The sequence below is a fragment of the Leiobunum rupestre genome, chromosome 2 (genome assembly GCF_980474605.1).
Source record: "Leiobunum rupestre chromosome 2, qqLeiRupe1.1.hap1, whole genome shotgun sequence".
In the NCBI taxonomy this organism is placed as follows: Eukaryota; Metazoa; Arthropoda; class Arachnida; order Opiliones; family Sclerosomatidae; genus Leiobunum; species Leiobunum rupestre.
Window position 1 is genome coordinate 28,923,657 of NC_143385.1, and position 20,583 is coordinate 28,944,239.

Sequence of the window (20,583 nt, forward strand, 5' to 3'; positions counted from 1 at the left end):
GGCGGATCTTCCCTCAGGTGACCATCGATGCTCGATAGAAGATTAGTAATGGCGGTCTTCTTATTGACTTTGCCAAAGCTTCAGGTGCGGCAGAAGCTGCTTCTTCATAATTAGCCATGATTTTATCGAGATTTTATTCGAATAAAGCGATTCGTTTTCCCGGGTTTCGGCAACAAAATGTACCGTAACGAAAGGTATTAGATATTGGGAGAGCGTTCTACTGTTCCGTTACTAATTCTAGCCGACTGAAATAAACTAGAAGCTAAGTAAATGGTAGCTAAGCTTTACCATCGAATTCCATAACAGTAAAAATAGGGTTAACGACAACTTTTAAAAGATAAGCTTCTTATTAAGCAAAATTCAACAGAGACCGCTCGCGGTAAATTTCAAATCACAACTCCATCTCGTTTAACGCGCGTTCTTCTTTCACGTTCTAATTTTAACAAATTTTAAAGAAATACAGTTAAGGCTATGCTAGTTACTATACAAAGTTTAAAAGAGAGTTTAAGCTAATTCTAAGATAAGAAACAAGGTTTGGTATAATCTTTCTACAATGACTAGTCCGACATTATCTATAATCCGTTTAAATCGTAATGTATCTATAAAATAGTAATTAATTCGATCTTCGTAAGGTATATAAACAATTTCATTTTAAGGGTTGAAACGAACTACCTTCTGCAAGTGCAAGTTGTATATATAATTTCATTAAAATTTCTACTTCACGACGTCTGACCGGAATATTGATGAAGTCGTCCTCCTCCAGTGCCGCTGACCTTGGTGGTGCCGGGAAATCCCATTCTTGCGAGATGTACTTTTTTCCGATGCTGAATTATCCCTCGACGGACAGTGTGGAATGAATCTGGCATGTTCCCATTAAGGTACGTCTCCCGTTTCCCAGTTTCCTAAGATTTCGTGGCACTTGTAACATCGTACTTCATCTCCACGTTGAATATAGTAGAATCCGGCCTCCGCTAGTTTTTCTTTGGAAACATGTGGATCTTTCCAGTGACGAAACGTTTCAAGTCGATACGCTTCGATTTCCATAGCTGATCTCGATACAATATGTTCTATAGTTTCAAAAGATACCATCTCTAAGCCTACTTCAAAAGCCTAATTTTTTCACTAAACCCAATTTTCTCAATATGGTTAAATTTCTACGCTAAAATTCTCAGTATAAACGCTTTTTTCAATATGCAAATTATTTTAAATATGTCTAAAAATATAGTCTTCTACAAAACAAAATATAGTTACTTACTTAACGGTTGGAAATCCTTTGTCGATTTGTAAAAATAACGGAATTAACCGACAGCAGGACTTTACTCGTCAATGCGCCGAAGAGAAATGAAGCGTGGGAGAAATAATCAGTTCCTATCTTGTCGAGATTATTTCATCACGTGATCTAAACTACACCTAACCCTCAAATTCTATTGGCTGTCTCTCAGAGATAATAGATCTGCACACTCGAGATTAACCCGTCTCGTGATCAAAACTGCATTTAATGATTGACGTCATAATTTTACCCACTTGAATATTTGGAAAAACCCTTTGCTACTCGAAGGAGAGTTTTGGAAATACCACGTTGACGATATAAAAATCGAGCTCTCACTTGAAAATGTTTACGGAAAACAAACCTCTTGGAAAATTGAGTGACGTAGAAGATTGCTAAAAAATGGGTAAGTGTCATGTTTTTTTCAATAAAGAGTGTTTTTTACATTTTAAAGTATTTATTGAGAGTGAAAAAGTTACATAGGTAAAATTGTTTACAATTGTTTTTTCGCGTACATGAGTTTATATTATTAAATAAAATGGCCGAGTCAAATTCCAATCTTTTTTATCATTACAAGGCCCAAAGCTAACTAAATCTCAGTTAAATTAACTCAATGTGTTTTTTCACCAATCTTATTTTGCGTTTACTGAAGATATTTTGTTAATGACGGGTAGAAACATTCTTTCAATGGTTCATGACGGTAACAGATTTCAATGACTTTTAGAAAGTACTTTATATAGAACGTGCGGGAATAATGCAATAATATATTTCTACCAATGTTTTGTTTTCATGCTAGAATGCGTAAATCACCCCATTGTCCTAACTATTATACCAATACTTCCTGATTCTACTTGCATTTTTTTGTTTTTGGGTGGTTTATTTTCTTCGAAAGTAAATGGTTTGGCGCTCGTAGAAGCGCGCACATGTTTTCGAGAGGGTTGAGTCTTATCTCTAAAAGATACCAGATGGCGTGGGAATATATATATTTTTTATCCCCTGGAACCGCATTTTTTTTCAGTCAGTCACCATACCTCTCTCTCTAGCTAATAGAACGGCCAAATTCGATGTGATGATTTTTCTAGTATGATTTGTGAAAGATAAAAATATCTTGTGGTCGTTTTTTTCCCAATTTTTGGAAAACGTTTGGTAGTACGTTTTTGTACTCTGTCCTTTAGTTCTATGCAAAATATACATTACGCAATATTCCCCGCAAACGTTACTAGTTAGTCCTTGCAATCGTCTTTTACTAAATGTACACGTCTTACACATGAAATTTAAATATTTTCTGATTGGTGGTAAAAACGGGGGAAGCCTCATTGAATCAAAGTAGAATCCTCGTTTTCGGCCATCGGCGTAGACGCAAATCTAATGAGAACCTGTTTCGCCCCTTTTATTAAAATTAATGATAAGCGATTGTGGGTATTCCGCGACGGGTTTCAAATTATCGGAAGAAAAAATGCCTAAAAAGTTCGTCGTTGTATACAGTGCCTGAGATAAGTCAACGTTTGTCGTAGTCATTTTAATAGTCTCAAATTATGTTCCTATTTTTATCTATCTGTAAACAAGATTGAAAATTCGGCGTACACGATAACGACCGTAGATTCTTTTAAAGGGGTACCAAAGCCTAAATCTAAGCGTAGTTGCCCTCTCTTTACGGGGTTCCAAAACGTGACGTCACTAGCCGAATAATCTGGAGTCAGATCAAAAGCGTATAAGGCAAAGCCTTGAGGAAAGTCAGCCAACGTGACGTGGTTTCCTTCGTCTTTGTAGTGTATCCCAGTTCCCGAGAATAGCGAATGATAGGCTAGCGTAAATTGTTTACTTTTAAAATTAGGTGTCAACGCTTTCGAAGGGATTTGTTCGTTATCTACGTATAGAGCCAAATAATTTAGATCGAAATTTTCAAAATTATAAGGGTTAGATTTAACGGACCCCTTATACGCTTTGTTGGTGGCTAAACCAATAATGACTCTATTTGGCATCGGACCTAAGAATATATTGTCAAACATATCGTTCTGAATCGAACTAGCCAATGTTTTAGCATTAATTTCGGTACGAGTAAAGGGATATTTGGCATTACTACGTAATAATCCTTGCTGGTGGGCTAATAAAATTTTAGGCATAATTTTAACTTTACGTACAATTAGAGCAGCGTCTATAAATTCGACTTTATACGCGTCGACAGTGTCGCTAAAAAGGGTAAAATTATATCTATTTCTAGTTAGTTAAACCTTAAGTTTTACGCCATTAATTAAATACTTGTTAAAATTAAAAATGTCGCAAAAAATGTTCCCGTAAAGTTCAAATTCTTTCGAAACCGCCGCGAGGGCTTGACGCTTCGTGAATCTGGTGTTCGTCAGGAGGTCCATACTTCCGGCCGTGTCATTGTACCATCCAGATGTCGCTGGGTGAGTATTTTTCGCATTGTTCCCAAAGTTGAGCAAGGTTTCGATATACGCCCGATAGGGATAATTCGCGGCCGATGGTGAAACCGTCGTATCATTCAGTTTCACATCGCAATGTTTAAAGAGCGAATGTAGATAATTATTTACGATGGAGATACTAGCCCAAGCATCCAAGTCGGCACCGTTGGTCTTGACGATTTCAAATTTACAATAGATCATTGTCATGGCCAAATCTGTGTAAGAGTCGCCCGTACCAGGTACCAAGAATTCAATGATAGAACTGCTGTCGATAGATGAAATTGGTTTACACCATAGCGTTTGACCTTTCTCAACGCTGAGTTGAGTTGGTAGTTCGTTGAAAATATTTCATTCGCTTTTAAGTACTTCCATTTTTAGAGAGCAAAAATATCGCGAACTGTACGCGTGAACTTGCGGCGTTTAACTTGAACCCTTTTTCTTAGCACGGGGCTTCTTCAAAGCTTTCTTAATAGTTTTTCTTCTCTTGCGACGACCCGAACCTTCTTGAGCCGCCATTTCGTCCACAGTTTCTGTCATTCGTTTATTGGCTGACGTTTTTAAGTCCTGACCTTGCAAGACGTCTCCGAGTTCTTTCTTTCCTGTAGAAAGAGCCCTATTTCCCACGTATTTGGCGGATTGTTTTAGGAATGGGAAAACAAACCTAGCTAGCCCTGAAAAAGCTACCAATTCCGTGTCCTTTTTGTCCCACAAACCCAGAGAAATAAGGTAAATCTACTCCTCCCCCCGCCTGTTTTAAATAATATTGCATGTATGGACTGTCCTATATTGGAGGCCATTTCAACGAAGTAGTTTTTATATAGAGGTAGTTATATAAAGGCTAGCGCGCAACGGTTAGGTTAGCCGGGCGCGCCGCAGGCGCGTAGGCACCGTTTTCATATAGGTGTTCTACTACAGAGGACGTATATTGTTCTACGACAGAAGCCATTTTAAAAGTGGTGCTAAGGTATTAGCTGCATTTTTATCTGAAATTGAAACATTTTTTAATTCCTGTTTATTTTAGATTTTAAACATCGTTTTTATTTTTAATAATTTTTTATTGTTCGGAAATAGGTTTGTTTCAATTCACTTATTTCTTGATATACCATATATATTGCAACGATTTATGAAGTTTGCTCAAAATAATATTTTGTTCGACATGGCCATCATTAAAATCGTTCTTAAAGCTGGAACTGTCAGTAAACAGTTACTACACTATGATCTTGCCTAAAGGCCGAGAAGCTTCGAGTCGCTGTTGGACTATATATATTTTCCCAAGAGACTAATTCAACGAATGCTATTTTAACTAAGAAAAACCTAATTGTTTTTGGAATTTACAGCCCAACCGGACAATAAACAAACACGAGCAGCGCAGCTGGATGGTAAACAAGTAATTTTAAAATTTACCTGCCAGAAATAACCCTTTTTCTAGGAAAAAGGATTAATAGTAAATATTAAAGTCATAAAAATCATAATAATAATATTCGTCAACGTATTTCTTAATCTCTTCTTCGGTCTCTTTTCCCGAGGGTAAGCCGCTGGATTCCTGTTTGGGTTTAATAAAAGCGTTGACGTATTCAGAGAAAAGACCGCTCTCTTCCGATATCGGATCGTATAGTACTATCTCGTATTCCTAAATTTCGTGAATAGAAATGACCTTGTAACCCATTTCGATTGCCAACTGTACCCCTTCATCGACCCAAGTACCAGTTATTTATCGTTCAGAGTCTTCGTGGGGGCAATCCTGCTGGTTTCGAGACTCACTACATTTTTGGCAGTTGGCAAACACTAGTTTCGATCCTATTCTTTGGGGTAAAAGGGGATGGTAGAGAGATTGAGGCGGTAGCATTGTCGCTTTTATTAAACCGTTTACGGTAGAAATGTCTTTGAAAGGAGCTTTTACGTGTATTTTAGGGTGTCCCACGGGTAACTTGCAATAATTGTTACACCACGGATAGAGTGAACAAATATCAAGGTATTTAATTTCCTCCCCCTCTTTGCACTTGTGATGTAATTTCAAGGCTGACGTACGTCCTCCGAAAAAGACTTCCCGGGGGCGGATTGGTTCTAATGTTTTTAATTTTAAATTTTGAGTAGAAAGATAGCCGTCGATGGCAGAGTTAGTTCGCCTCTCGGCTTTGAAGATGCATTCCTATTTTTCATGGACAGTGTATCCCAATTGCTTGAAGCGGTTTGTGGTAGCAACGGTTGACGCGTATCGTGAATTATGGGTCTGTGTGTGGTCGCCGTATAACGCTAAGTTTCTATTGATAGGCAAACACTTTTTACAGCAGTGATAATAACAACCGTGATATTGAAACTTTTCGTTGCCGAGAAGTCCGTCCACGTTAATGTTAAGAATTCTCGATTCAAATCCCTTAAAAGTAGACTGTATTTCCTTCCCTCGTAAGTGAGATGCCCATTCAAACCATTCGATTGCGCCAAAACTCTGGTTGCAGTTCAACTACACCAATCGTATCGGGCTGTAAATAGTATTTCCTAAAGATAAAACTACATACTCCCGCAATCGTTATCGCGGTTAAGAACGGGTCTATTTCGAATGTTTCCATGAAAATAGAACGATAAGATAAACATCCTTGCAAAAGAATGTTTACGTCCTAATAATTAGAGTTGGGGACCGAATTACTGCAAGCTTCGGACAGGGAATCGTTATACCACTGAATAAACTCATCGTAGGCCTTACCGCTTAAACGATTAGGATCGTACGCTTCGATCGGAGGCATGTCATTTTGTAGTACGTAATTGGTTTCGTTCGACCGGGCATGATCAAATTCATGGTCTACGGTATTAAACAATAAATGGGGGAAATGTCCCTTATTTAAATTATTATCTAAACCGAATGTGGAAACGAATTGAGAAAGAGCAAAAGGCATAAAATTTAAGGAATCTAAGAAATTTAATTTTTTATACTGTACATTCATGAATTTGGTCCCGTCAGTTATGGGCTATACATATTATCTTATCAGCCACTCTGTTAAGCGTACGAAGATACTTCAGAAAGTCACCGACGGGGTCTTTTGAGATAAATATTTTTTCTCTTGGACCACCACCGCATTTAGCGCACGCGTGCCGCTTATCTCTTTCTTCGAAACAGAATTTACACGCTTTTTGGGAGACGCATAAAATTGGATCGTGAATTAAAGCATTGGCGTCAGTACGTTTTGTTTGTATGCACTCAAGATCATAAAAAACGCAGACTTTCGTTTTTGGAGTACTTCTCTTGGTTAGTGGGGATTGTTCATTGTCAGATTCGTGAACCCGTTTATTATTGCTATTTTTTCGAGAACGAGTAGTTTTTCGGCAGATTCTTTACGGTCGGTCTTTAAAGGTTGCATGTAACATAGATGACCTGCGGGGATAAACTCGCTACACGAAATACAATAAGTGTCCCCGCAAACGTGTACTGTATTTCGCTTAAACATACTGACCAATTTAACGCAAAGATTACAAACGTAAATTTTATTACATAAGGGTTCGGGTCCTGATAAATGATAATCGGAACAATTTTGATTAGGGAACACTCTTAAACATGTTCGACAAGTTGTCTTATCTACGTCCTTCCAGCAATCCGGTTTTCTATAACAAGCGTGACAGAAAATAGAGCATTTATGGTCAGTGAGATGATTATAACCTACCAAACATCATTCGCAAAATCTATTTAACGCGAAAAGGGGATTTGGGTTAGTAATTTTGTTAAAATGATTGTCAATATTTAAAAGATAAAGACGTTTGCGGAGAGGTCCCTTGCATTCAATCTCTTCGTCTACGTCACCGAAAACAATAACAGGAGCCGGATCGCGTAATCGAAACACTATTATAGTGTATTCGGGCAAGATTTCTTGGAACCGAGTTAAAGCGTCTGGCCCCGCACATTCGTTATCTGATAACGCAGCGTAAGCTAAAAGTGCTCTAGCTTTCATGATCTGAAGCAAAGCTTCAATGTTTTTACCTCTACACTGTCTTATAGTAGTATATTTTCTTTGAAGTTCTAAATTATCTTTATTATTTATATGCTCTCGGTGAGCTATAGCTACTACAAGAGCGCGTGCTAAACAAATTTTATCAGGATTATTTATTGTAATGGTACATTTTTTATAAAAAGAAAACTCATTTTCGAGGGAAATACCTAACCCAGCAGGTCTAGTTCCTCCTTGGGGTAGCCTGACTCTGTTGAAAGTAACCGTAACGATTCCTTCAAAAAATACCGTCGTTCTCGGATCTATAGCTTTTTTCATCGATATACGTCATCAACCATTGCAAATTTAATTGGTCGCGTCGTTGGAAACTGACGTGAATTTGAAAGCCAGGTTTATTGACGTTCACGAACGAAACAGACACCATATTGGAAGGCAAACAGTCTTCCAATAGGGTTTCCATCAATGTATAAATACCGTTTTCATTATTATTTTCTAGTCTGACATTTAAAGTCCGTCCCAATAGTCCAAAATTTGGGAAATTTGGGACATTATTATTTAATATTTTAACAGAACCTGGTAAATAAAGAAATGATGGTGGCGGAATTGCAACGTCAACTAAACCACCTCCAACTTGAGGAAGAGGTGACGCCACAGGGACTGCCCAATTCGCGTTCTCGGGGTTTGCGTTTTTCTCCGCGTTACTAATTTCCGCAGCCTGAGACAAGGGCGGTGAATACTGTGGAGCTCGTGAGGGGCCTGCGACCGCTATGGGGTCGTTATTATGGGGAGGGGTAATATTACGAGGGGGCCTATTACTACTAGCCGTACGGGCAGCTAACAACGCTTTAGCTTCCTCGAACATTTCGGCTGCCCAAGTGGCTGCGGCGGCCAGTTCCTCGGCGTCCCGTCGGGCAACTTGTACGTTCTCAGCTAAGTGCTGAAGGCTGTCCGTACTGGGCGAAGACATGATGCCCCAAACGTCTACGAAAGAATTAGGGAGCATCCATAGGCGTATATGAAGATGAATTAGATACATTACCAGGTGGGGTTGAACTAGGCCTTAAAAAGGTGAATGTAAATTCACGATAGGTAGCGTACTGATTTGGCGGGTTAGCTGATAATCAGACAAATATTCCATTGCCAATTCCATATATACTAAACGTTCAACCTGTGAATCTGTTTTTACAGATTCTGGTGATGGGGGTACCGACTCACAGCTATTAGTTAATTCTATTACTTCAATTTATGGAGAATTGGGTAAAGTAATTATGGGTACTTCCGGGGTATCGTTATCAGTTATATCAATAATTTCAGGGGAGTCGATTAAAATAATTTCTGTGGTGTCAACTAAATAAATTTCTGGGTATGGTAAACCTTTCATTTTAATGCCAATTTACTTTGAAAATGAAACCTAATTCCCAAAATTATGAAAAAATAATCAAAATAAACTTACGTAGAGAGAGAGAGCACGCGCTTCAAAAATCCTGGTACTAGACGCACAAAGAACAACAATAGAGTGACGTTCCCCGGTTCAAGTACCCCCTTATATAGGGCCGAGGGGACGAGATCTCTTATTCCCAAAGAACTTGTATATTTATCGAGAATATATTAGGGTTAGGCTAAAATTTATACTGATTTACTAAAATATTCCATATAACGTTATTTTCGATATGGACTCTGAAGTACAATCATCGGCCATAATCGCCGTCCTCAAACAACCATCTAAAATTATAGCCGTAGTGATAATTTTAATTACAATTTTCTTATTTGAGTTCATTTTATGGAATTTTGAAAACGTTTCAACCCAAAATTGTAACTTTTTCACGGTAGTTCGCAAAATGGTATTAATAGTATACTAATTTAATGTAAATTTCTATTAATTGTATTGTTTTCTAGGATATGATTGCATCAAAAGCTCTCGAGAGGAATCTACATTTGTTTTTTTTTCAAGTGGGTTAATTATGTGATGTCAACAATGGGTCCAAACGCAGGGCCCAAGAAAGACGTATCATCATAAAAATCACGTTAGTAGGATCAGTCTACATTTCTTTCGGTTTCGACGGATCAAAGTTACAAGTTCTTTTCTTTAAAAAATCGAACGAAAATATTCTGTTCCTGACCTCTGAGGCTTTCACTAATCTACTCTCTCTTTGGGAAGAACTTTTTGACGCAACGCAAAATGGAGCATCGTCGGTAACCCACAACATCATCGACTGTCACGGCAACAACGTATCCATCGTCGCCACGTCGAACACCATCAAATTGAACTCAGCCTACGGCCATGTTCTGGATCTGGGAGCTCGCAAAATCGGTGATTTCGAACAAAAATTGATTTTATTCGGTTTCAAATAGATCTTTTAAATGAGCATAAAAATGTTATTGAATGCATGTATTTAGCTATTGTTAAACACCTTAAAAAAATTCACAAACTATTATATGGTAAACCTTTCGAGGGTTTATTTTTGTACCCCGATCAATTTAACTCGTACCATAAAGTAAAATCTTATTTTGGTTGTTTTAAATCACCCTCAGAAGTACTACAAGATTTTACCAATTTACTCGTATATAATCAATTAACCTGTAAACTTAGTTACTTTAATTTGTTTCATTGTGTAATGTACAAGATAACCATCTAATGGAATATCTGATAGTACCTACTAACATGTAAACAAAGTTCTAAAATAAAAAAATATATTTAAATAACTTGTTTTAATTGCCTAGAGATTAGAAATTAAGGGGTTTGGAAGCAATTAAGACAGGGGGAGGGGTAAAGAGGGGTAAAATTCATCCTCCAGAAATCTGCGCGATTAAAACAAATTCTGGGGAACGGGAGAAAGAGAGGGGGTAAAGTCCATCCCCCAGAAATCTGCACGAGGATAACTTATTCTGCAGAACGGGGGAGGGGGGAAGCAGAGATAGATTCTAGGGATTGTGACCTTGAGGACGAGATAAGATATCAGACTGATTGTCTCGTCCTCCAGGTTATAATCCTTCTCTCTCCCATAAAGTCGATCCTCATATTTATAGTCAAGTAGTGGCACTCAAAATGTCCCCACAAAACAATAACAGTTTAAACACAATTTAAAATTTCAAGGTTCTTGTCCTCATATTTATAATTTAAAAGTGACACTCTAAATGTCCCCATAAAGTCGATAAAAAGAGTTTTATGTTCTGGTCCTCATATGTATAGTTCATTATTGATACCCAAAATGACCTTATAAAGTCTATAAAAAGACTTATTACACACGTTAAAAATCAATGTTCTGGTCCTCATATTTATAGTTTAATAGTGACACTCAAAATGACCACAGAAATTCGATAAAAAGAGTTTTGACACGTTAAAATTTCAATGTTCTGGTCTTCATATGTATAGTTCATTATTGATACTCAAAATGACCCCATAAAGTCGATAAAAAGAGTTATAACACACGATAAAAATTCAATGTTCTGGTCCTCATATGTATAGTTCATTATTGATACTCAAAATGACCTTATAAAGTCGATATAAAGACTTATAACACACGTTAAAATTTCAATGTTCTGGTCCTCATATTTATAGTTTAATAGTGACACTCAAAAAGTCCCCAGAAAGTCGATAAAAAGATTTAAGACACACATTAAAATTTGAATGTTCTGGTCCTCATATGTATAGTTCATTATTGACACTCAAAATGACCCCATAAAGTCGATAAAAAGAGTCATAACACACGTCAAAAATTCAATGTTCTGGTCCTCATATTTATAGTTTAATAGTGACACTCAAAATGTCCCCATAAAGTCGGTAAAAAAGTTATGACGCACGTTAAAAAATCAAAGTTCTGGTCCTCAGATGTATAGTTCATTATTAACACTCAAAATGACCCCATAAAGTCGATAAAAAGAGTTATAACACACGTCAAAAATTCAATGTTGTGGTCCTCTTATTTAAAGTTTAATAGTGCCACTCAAAATGTCCCAATAAAGTCGATAATTAGAGTTATGACACAAGTTAAAAAATACATTTTCTGATCCTCATATTTATTGTTCAGTAGTGGCACTCAAAATGTCCCCACAAAGTCGATAAGAGTTTCAACACAAGTTATAATTTCAAGGTTCATGTCCTCATAAAGTCGATACAAAAGAATTATAACACACATTAAATATTCAATGTTATAATCCTCATATTTATAGTTCATTATTAATACTCAAAATGTCCTCATAAAGTCGATAAAAAGGGTTTTAACACACGATAGAAATTTTATGTTCTGGTCCTTATATGTATAGTTCATTATTGATACTCAAAATGTCCCTATAAAGTCGATAAAAAGAGTTATAACACACGATAAAAATTCAATGTTCTGGTCCTCATATGTATAGTTCATTATTGATACTCAAAATGACCTTATAAAGTCGATATAAAGGGTTTTAACACACGATAAAAATTTTATGTTCTGGTCCTCATATGTATAGTTCATTATTGACACTCAAAATGACCCCATAAAGTCGATAAAAAGAGTCATAACACACGTCAAAAATTCAATGTTCTGGTCCTCATATTTATAGTTTAATAGTGACACTCAAAATGTCCCCATAAAGTCGGTAAAAAAGTTATGACGCACGTTAAAAAATCAAAGTTCTGGTCCTCAGATGTATAGTTCATTATTAACACTCAAAATGACCCCATAAAGTCGATAAAAAGAGTTATAACACACGTCAAAAATTCAATGTTGTGGTAATCTTATTTAAAGTTTAATAGTGCCACTCAAAATGTCCCAATAAAGTCGATAATTAGAGTTATGACACAAGTTAAAAAATACATTTTCTGATCCTCATATTTATTGTTCAGTAGTGGCACTCAAAATGTCCCCACAAAGTCGATAAGAGTTTCAACACAAGTTATAATTTCAAGGTTCATGTCCTCATAAAGTCGATACAAAAGAATTATAACACACATTAAATATTCAATGTTATAATCCTCATATTTATAGTTCATTATTAATACTCAAAATGTCCTCATAAAGTCGATAAAAAGGGTTTTAACACACGATAAAAATTTTATGTTCTGGTCCTTATATGTATAGTTCATTATTGATACTCAAAATGTCCCTATAAAGTCGATAAAAAGAGTTATAACACACGATAAAAATTCAATGTTCTGGTCCTCATATGTATAGTTCATTATTGATACTCAAAATGACCTTATAAAGTCGATATAAAGACTTATAACACACGATAAAAATTGAATGTTCTGGTCCTCATATTTATAGATTAATAGTGACACTCAAAATGTCCCCAGAAAGTCTCTTAAAAGATTTATAACACACGTTAAAAATTCAATGTTCTGGTCGTCATAAGTATAGTTCAGTAGTGTCACTAGGAAGCTCGCCACAAAGTCAATAAATAGTTTTAACAGACGTTAACCTTAACGACTAACGAAAAATAGAGGAAATATCTCTGATATTTCCCACTTCTTAAGGCGGATGTGTTTAATTGAAAAACGTTGCCTTGTGGGGACCAACGGTTTTTCAATTTCAATTCTAGCACTCAAAATTTAATTCAACTATGATTCCAGTACAAATAAAATTTTATATGGTTCTTAAAAATTTAACAAAATATGTAAATAAAAAATTAACTTTAATATAAACATTAACATGCGCAAATAGCTTTTTAAATTTTGAAGTAGACCTCTAATAAGTTTACGCGTTTAAAAAATTAATTAACTAATTAAAAAATGTGAATCATTTATTTTTATCGTGTGTTAACTCTCGCGTTAAACAACAGTTACGGGGACCTTAACGACTAACGAAAAATGGAGGAAATATTTTTGATCTTTCCCACTTCTCAAGGAGGATGTGTTTAATTGAAAAACGTGGACTTGTGGGGACCAACGGTTTTTCGATTTAAATTCTAGCACTCAAATTTAATTGAACAAGGATTCCAATATAAATATCATATCATATTGTTCTTTAAAAAAAAATTGTCATTCTCTTTTTTAAAATTAAAAAATAATGTAAAATTTAAAATTAATTTACTTATAAGTTTATGCGATTAAAAAGTTAATAAACTAATTAAAAAATATAAATCATTTATTTTTATCGTGTGTTAACTCTCGCGTTACACAACAGTTTTTGAATTAAACACATCCGCCTTGAGTAGTGGGAAAGATCAGAGAGATTTCCTCCATTTTTTGTGTGTCGTTATGAGAGATAAGTGGGTGCGTATGCCGATAAGGGGGCACCTGCGGGCGGGGGAAACGGGGGTGAAACAGGTCCCTGTGGGGCCCCCATTTTGCGTACATTTTCGACAGGTCAAAAGGGCAATAGCTGGAGGCACCCCATTTTAGGGTCAATAGATGATTTACGAGGTTGATTTACGATGTTAGGTCAATAGGTTATCTGCCCCTATGGTGGTGACACGATGTTATGCAAACAGCTATAAACCGTTAAATAGGGTGAAACGGCCCCCTGTAGGGGCCCCATTTTCCGTACATTTTCGGCAGGTCAAAAGGTTAGATGATTTACGATGTTAGTTGATTTACGAGGTTATACCACCTCATAAAACCTGGGTCAATAGGTTATCTGCCCCTATGGTGGTGACACGATGTTATGCAAACAGCCTACCCGTCATAGTGAATGTCACCCCCCCTGTCTTTCGAGTTGGTTGGTTTTCGCCGACAAACACTTTCGGGCCCCTAAGGGTAGCGTAAAATAGCGGGCGGTCATCGGTAAAAGGTTTTGGAAAAAAAGAGCACAGTGTATACAAATTATAAGGTTTTATTTATACATTCAAAGTTACAGTACATTAAGCGGATGAAAACGCTTAAAGATAAAACAATTTATTTTTAATATATTTATGGTTGGTAGATACCATAGTAAACAAATTGTAAAAGTTAAATACACAAAACATATTTTGGTTGGCCACTGTTTCTTTAAAATCGTCAATAATTTTAAATGCTGTTACGTAATTGGACGCATAGCGGACAACGATATCATACCTTTCATGTTCATCCGATAGAAATAAATTGTTGGGTGCGCATGGTTCTTTATACAATATTTCGTAAATTTTACGATAATTATCGGTTATAACGTAACCCATTAATTCAATGAGTTTTTGGTTCACTTTAAGGAGTTGAATGTGCGAATTAATGAAATATTTGAGTCTGTCCAATTCACGAGTTTCCGGCGCTTTGATTACGACCGACGCTTCGGATATCGTACTTTGCAAGGTTAATTCTTTTTGGTCAGACATGGCGGCGGTCACTAGCGCATCAGATAGCGGGAACGGTGATCGAAAGGGCAGCCTTTGTGGATCATTTATTTGTTCCCAGTGGCCGTATAAATCATCCCAGGCGCGCGAAGACATCTCAAAGACCTGATGTGTGATTTTATTGCATAGAGCTACAGATATATCGAGTTCAGACGTAAACCCCGTAGTAACGAAAAGCTCGGATGAAAGTGAATACCGAGGGTTAACTTTCCGCTGAGTCGGGTCAAATTTAGACATTTTAGTGGACCCAGGAACGTTATCTACACAGCTTCGTTTAGACATGATGCTCGAGAAACGGTTTGTAGTGTACTGCCGATGGATGACGGGGGTGAATGTCTTATATATAGCGATAATAATTTGATGACGTAATCAGGATGACGTAATGGGTTGACTCAATGACTCACGCGATTAGTCAAATTATGCGGTGTTATATGTATAGCGACGGCCATATTGGTAAACCAAAGAGATAGAAATTCTACAAGTCCCATTAAAAGTAAAATCAACGCTATTAGTAATGCGTTTTTAGGATTGTTCGCGATAAGCCGACTAACGGGAGAGGCGGGGATAGAACCTTCCATACCGGAAGTTATCTATAAACCAAAAAACGGATTTAAACTTTATATATTTTATGAAAAAGCAAATGGCATGCAAATAACTAAAATAAACAAATGACTAAAATATACAAAAAGAAATATTGACAAATAACTAATATATAGAAAGGAATTATTTACAAATGAAAAATACAAACGAGAAATGAAAAAATATATACAATAATTAGAGGCTGTCGATGAGTAGTTGTTGGAGCATGTCGTGGAACAGCCCCTCTGTGTCGTATACAGCTTGGGACTGCTCCTCGCTGTCGGTGTACGCGAGACACGCTCCAACCTTCCATCGACACAACTCACTTATTTCGAGCGAAAGTCTAAAAAAAGGTGTGGAGGGTTGTATGACGTAAATTTAAATCGTATGAAATAACTTAAAATTACCTTTGAGCGAAGGCCACGACTTCGAGACTGGGTTGGTGGTCTGCTCCCATGAGGTTCCTTTTTAGAAAAAAAGACTGAGCAAAACGGCGTTTTTTTTGTAAAAAAATATATGCGTACGTTATAAGCGAGTCGCTAGGTGGGAATAACCGGAGCCTAGGGTCAATTTGTGCTAAGTCGACCGGCTCTACGGGGATTACATTCGGATATGTGGTGTCTAATAATAGAATTAAATAAAAAAAGAAACAAGGTATAAGATAAAGAATTTATTTATTGTTTATAAGAAAACACGGTTATGGAAAATGAGATCTAATAAAACCCGCAGGGTTTGCAGGTCGCTGTCGAGCTGAACCGCCGACATCGCCAATGACGGGGAGGTCGTCACCGTTACGTACGCCCGGGCCTCAAAGAGGGCCGAAACGTCTCTGATGAGACTAAACAAATATATATTTTAAAATACGGAATATATTATTATCAATATTTAGGTATAAATTCAAGCTTACCCATCCCCGTCAATGACGAAACCAGGTCCGGCGGTAGGGATTACGTCGGCGGGTCGCTGGAATTGCGGGTCCGGATAACATCCTTCACCCTCCGAAGAAGAGCGACTCCAGCTACCCGCTTCAGCAGCGGCCTCCAAACCCTGCGGGTTGAACAGGTGTTCACCCTCTTGCACTAAGGCGAAGCTGAAAGTATATATATTATTATTAAAAACCCCCGCCAAAATCGAAAAAGGGTTTATTTGGGGAAATATCAAAATAACATTTAGAGATCACCGAACTAAAAAACTCACATGTCGACGTCCTCATCCGAGAACAGAGGCGATGGACTTCTGGATGCCATGATAGCAGAGTTGTGATGTCTTAAGGATCCAGTTCCAGGGTTTTTATACCAAAAGGACCCCCATACCCACTTTGAGGGGCACCCACCATACGTAGGGGCCATTTGGGATGTAAAAACAAAAATCTATGAGAATCCCTCGTAGTTTAAACTGAAATAGTTAAAAGGATCTATTCCACATAGTTTATGGGGCTCCATAAAAGTCTACGCGCAACAACATTCATTTATAACCATTTTTCGACAAAAAGTTTGTCACCAAAAAATATCTAACACTTTGAAACGTCATTTTTGAGTATATACCTCTTTTACCATGACCATCCTTCTACGTTTAAAAACAGCTGTGAAAACAATCGCTTTTTATAAACATTTCGGTGCGTAAAAAAAGCACACTATTTTAACAATACCCGATTTGACGCGTCATGTTAAATTCAGGAGTCGCGCGTGGGTCAAACTTAATTTGCATCGTAAAAAAGGTTAGGGTTGACACAAAAAAAGAGCCCCTAAACCATTTTCCTTTCAAAGAAAAAGACCGTAGGGGCCTACATTGTTCTATTAAGACTCGAGCGGCGTGGGCCCAAAGGATTCCACACTAAGGGTTTGGTGTCTAATAAAACCGTGGCTCGTAAAAAAAATTGGGCCCGCTCGGAGAACAAGAAGGGCACCGTCAAAACGTTTTTTTTTCGTATATTCATCCCAGCTTTATCAAAAGAGTTTTCGGCGGCTCTTTTGAAAAACAACATTTGTCAGCGATAAAAGGATGAACCGCCACCAACTTTATGGGGCTATCATTAAAGTAGCCATTGATCACTATCCATCCTTATGGGCTTAAAAAACATTGGGGCCCCTCTTTTAGAAAACAATCGAGTTTTATATAATAGAGTTTCGAATTAACGACGTGATATTATTTTTATACTGTGTTTTTCGTATATTCATCCAGCTTTGGCAAAATAGTCAAAAGAGTTTTCGAGGGCTCTTTTGAAAAACAACTCTTGTCAGCGATAAAAGGATGAACCGCCACCAAAATTATGGGGCTATCATTAAAGTAGCCTTTGATCCATCCTTAAATTTAATAGACTTAAAAAAACAGTGGGCCCCTTCCTTTAGAAAACAATCGAGTTTTATATAATAGAGTTTCGAATTAACGACGTGATATTATTTTTATACAGACTCAAAAGATACGTATAAATAGAGCCCGATCGGTCAAAGAAACTTCACTAATCAGCGGAATTCTCTAGTTGGAAGTCGTTTTCTTAGCGCCTAGAAAAAATGGATAGCGAAAGCTTATGTTGAATTCTAGACGATTTGGAGGTAAATAGACCCTGGTCCGTACCGCAACTACTGCAATTTTATTACGGAATATGTTTATTTTTAAATTTAGAGCCGGGGTTTGCACCAAATAAGTTACCCGCAATCTTTAGCCGTCTGAGTTTTAAATTAATTTTGACGGTTATTGAAATTTTTGAAACTGTTCAATCTATCCCCCACGTTCCAGAAGCGTGCCAAACGGTAGCGGAACTCCGATTATTTAATCAAGCATTACCGCCTCGGTTAGGCGAAATTATTGAAGCTAGATATAATAAGCGGGAAAAAGAATTACTCGAACTCGAGTGGGATACTATGTTGGGTGCCGAATATGACGAACCTGTGTTGGACTACCTGAAGAGTAAGTTTTTTTCTCTCGTACCGCGTATCAAAAATATATAAGAAATTAAAAAATATATATTTATTTTTTATAGACACCCCTGAAATTGTCACGGTCGATGATGCTGGAAACCCCGAACCGCGTGAATCCGCCGAAATGGTGGACGACTATTTCAACGAACTACTTAACCAAAGCGGTCACGGGGAGGAGGAGGGAGATTTCCCAATTGTAGGATATATTGATTTTGAGGACCCTAATTGCGTAATTTTGGGTCAGAATGAAAAACAGTTCCCGAACTTCAATATGACGGGAATTGAATTGGAAGCTGAAATATCGGGTAATATAGCGGAAGGGCTTGCCAGGGTCACTGAAAGGGTATTACGCGATGTAAACCCCGCTGACATGGTACAGCTGGTAATCCGTAGTTCAGCGCTGGGTGCGGCGCATCCCGATATAACCATTTCATTTAGGCGGCGTGACCAAATTGATATCGAGGCCCTTCTCGACGAGATTTCAGAATCTATATATTCAGATGAGGAAGAAGCGTTTTTCATGGCACCCGTTAATTTAATTTTTTCCATTGTCCGGTTACCCCAAGGCGGGGGGGCCGTGCGAAACGGAAACGACTAGAGACCTTTGCCCTGTTTTCTAGAAATAGACGATCAATTGTCCGTATTGCGAACAGCGACTCAATCTGTCTCGCTAGAGCTCTTTGCGTCGGTGTGGCGCTGTGTAAATATCAGAACGAGCCCGAAAACAAAAGACTAAAAACGGTCTATGAAACTTTGTCGCATACCAAAGAAAACAATCTGGCTCAGCGAGCCGAGGCGCTCCTCCTATGCTCCAAATCGGGTGTCCGACCGAATAAAGAATGCGCGTCGCCCGAATCGATTAGAAAATTTAGAACGTATCTGAAAGAATACGATATTTTAATCTATCAAATTAAAAACAGCTGGCCGACCTTGGTGTACGATTCTAGAGTACGGGCAGGTATGGACAAAAAACGTATTGTACTTTTAAACGAGGGGGCGCATTTCAATCTAGTTAAAAATCTGGCACCCTTATTCGTGAAAGCAAAGTTTTGTTCAAAGTGTCTAGAGGGGTACAGACAAGATAGCACCCACGCGTGTTCAGACTATTGTTTCGCGTGTTGCAGGGCCATAAAATGTACCGGAGATATAATAAAATGTACCGACTGTTTACGTAAGTTTACGGGTGTCGATTGCTACGCTCATCATAAAATAAAATTAACCGGCGATAAATTATCATTATGTCAAAATTTATTTCATTGCACGGAATGTTCGATTCTAATCGATTTGACTAAACGCGACGGCCAGCTGCATTCGTGTACCGAACAGTATTGTACAGTTTGTCGTAAGTTTTCCACCTCGGGACATCAATGTTACATCCAAGTAATCAAAGACCCGCGACACCTCCCAGCCCGTTTCGATTCCAACGGTCAGCCTACGCAAATGTGGATATTTTACGATTTTGAGACTATCCAAACCAAACGGCACCCCGATAAGAAAAACTGTTATATTCATCAACCCATTTTATGCGTGTCGGAAACTTATTGTGTCGCGTGCGTTGATACCCCCGACGTAGCCTGTAAATTTTGCGGCGTTCGCCAACGACAATTTCTGGGTTCAGATTCCGCGCGAAACTTTTTCGAATATTTAAGAACACTAGCTCGGATAAGAAGAGTGACCGCGCTGGGACATAATGCGAGTAATTATGATACGCAACTCCTATTACAAGTTATAATGGAGAGTGCCGACTCGTTTGACCCCGACCCGATAATAAATGGAACTCGCATCTTGCAACTGAAACTACACAATTTAACTCTATCGGATTCGTATAATTATATACCCATTCCTCTGTCGAAATTCGCGGATACGTTCGAGATGGGCCGCGAATATACGAAAGATTTTTTTCCCCCATTTTCTATTCAACGTAGTTGATAATAATTTTGACATTTACAAACCCGAGCAAACAAATTACGTCTCGGAGAACTCGCTGCCCCCTTGGAAGCTTACGGTCCCAATATTTCACGGCGAAAGACCGCGAAAGTTTTAACAAATGGTACGCTATTGAAACCGAAAAGAGTTCGGGATTTAATTACCTCGAAACGTTAAAACTCTATTGTTCTAGAGATACCCACATACTAGCTAAGGGTTGTTTAAAGTTTATGAAACTATTTCAAGACTTGTACGAAGTTAATCCGTTTAGCGTGGGCGTAACTATCGCG